This window comes from Orycteropus afer, unplaced genomic scaffold (assembly GCF_000298275.1).
Source record: "Orycteropus afer afer isolate SDZICR_OR568_19922 unplaced genomic scaffold, OryAfe1.0 scaffold00004, whole genome shotgun sequence".
NCBI classification, from domain to species: domain Eukaryota; kingdom Metazoa; phylum Chordata; class Mammalia; order Tubulidentata; family Orycteropodidae; genus Orycteropus; species Orycteropus afer.
The window spans coordinates 31,385,596-31,387,969 of NW_006921591.1; positions in this window are offsets into that span (position 1 = coordinate 31,385,596).

Consider the following 2,374-nt stretch of genomic DNA (forward strand, 5'->3'; position numbering starts at 1 on the left):
GGTTGTTTCCATCTTTTGGCTATTGTAAATAGTGCTGTGATGAACATGGGTGTGCATATGTCTGTTCTTGTCATGGTTCTCACTTCTTTAGAATAAATAACTAGGAATGGAATAGCTGGGTCAAATGATATTTCTAGTTCCAACTTTTGAAAGAATCTCCATACTGCTTTCAACAATAATTGTACCATTTTACAGTCCCACCAGCAGTGTAGGAGAGTCCCAATATCTTAGCATCCTCGCAAGCATTTGTTATTTTCTGTCTCATTGAACTTTGCTACTAGTGCTGGAGCAAGAGTGTATCTTGTTGCTTTGATTTGCATCTCTTGAATAGCTAATGACCGTGAGCATTTCTTCATGTTTTTTGGCCACTGGAATATCCTTAGTGAAGTGTCTATTCAAGTCTTCTCCCCATTATTATTATTTTTTAATTGTGATTTGGGTGAAGATGTACAGAGCAAATTCACTTTCCATACAACAGTTCACATACACTTTGTCTTATGACATTGACCACAGCTTACAACAATGTAACAGCTCCGCTCCCACTTCCTCCCCATAGCTACCTCTTCCCTGTGTCCATCCCTCCATGCACTCCTGCCCCCTGAGCTGTATCCCTGTGCATAAGAAGCCCTTCCTTCTCCCATGATTGTTCTCTCCAAGGAGTGTATCTCCTTCAGGTAAATGTTCAACTCATGTGCCTGTCTTTTGTATGGCTGGAAACCATGGGTGTGGGTTCAATTCCAGACCTCAATGGTAGCTAGGGACCATAGTCTCAGCGGTTCCATCAGGCTCTATTGGACCAGCAAACCTGGTCCCCCCCCTTTTTATTTCTCCAAAAGATTTGGAGTATTGTTCCACATTTTTCACCCCCTCTATCAAGGAAGATCTATCTCCTACATAGATCCCCTTCTAAGTGGATGACAGTGGTAGCTAGGCACCAACTAGTTCTTCTTGTCTCATAGTTGTATAGGCTGAAGATCGGACAGTGTACCAGTCGCTAGGACTAATTGTTCCCATGAATTTTAGTTTTCTTCATTCTTCTTTGCTCTGTATGAGGAGAGACCCATCGTTGCATCTAGATGGCAGCTTGCTAGCTTTTAAGATCCCAGTTGCTACTCTCCATAGTAGGCAGTGGAACAATGTTTTGTATGGTATGTTATGCCAATTAAGCTTAATGTCCCCTGCAACTATGGTCCCAAGCCCACAGGTTCAACTACTCGGTCCCTCTGGATAGCTGGCTGTGACCAAGCAGTGACCACACCCTTGCCCCTTGTCAACTCTAATATACACCTGGGAATTCTGATCATTCACATAAACTTATAAGACCATTGTCTGCCAGCCCTATATGTGTTCTTGGATACACTCTCCATTTCATAGACATACCCAGTAGTTCAACCTGTCCACCTCTCTATCCACCCATGTACCCATGTTTGCCTTCACTGTGTGCTGCATGTGCGAAAGGGTTCATCTTTGTTGTCTGTACTTCCCACGTACCTATCTATGTCTTTCTCATCTTCAATGCTGCCATATTGGTCACTCACATTTGGTACATTGCCCTTCTCTTAACCCAAATCAATACCTATCTCTATCTATCTAAGAGTGTTCCCTTGCCTCCTCTCCCACCTCTGGTAACTAACAAAGAAAATTTCCTTCTATAGATAAACCTGTCCTTAACTTTTACAATAACAGACTAATACAATATTTCTCCTTTTGTGATTGACTTATTTCACTCAGCATAATGTATAATTTTCACCCCGAGTTTAGAACAGTCCATTCTATCTTGCAACTCTCAACTTCTTCACCATTTAGAAGTTATGTAACTACACAATCTTTTTCCTCTTGTTGTTTGCAGTTGTCCTCACTTATTAATTCATGTTTCTGGTTCCCTGTTTAAAATCCTGTAAGCCCATTTTATTTTGGCTATATCCCTAGCTGTGGTTTCTGGGTGATGTCATCTTGTGTATTAATTGTCAGTTGTTATTTGCTATTTTCGGTTCTCTGTTCAAAAGACTCCCTTTAGCATCACTTGTAAGGTTGGTCTGGCTTTAAAAAATGTTCTTAGTTTCTGCTTATCTGGAAATCTCCTAATTTCACCATCATATTTTAGGGACAGTTTTGCCAGATATATAATTCTTGGTTGAATATTTTTCTCTTTCAAGGTTTTATATATACCATCCCATCACCTTCTCTTTTCAATGATCTCTGTTGAGAAATCAGAGCTTATTCTTACTGGCTGTCCTTTGTAGGTAACTTTTTGTTTTTCCCGTGCTGCTTTCAGGATTCTGTCTTTGTCTTTGGTTTTGATGAGTTTGATGATGATATGTCTTGGTGATTTTCTTTTGGGGTCTATCCTGTTTGGGATTCGTTGGACTTCCTG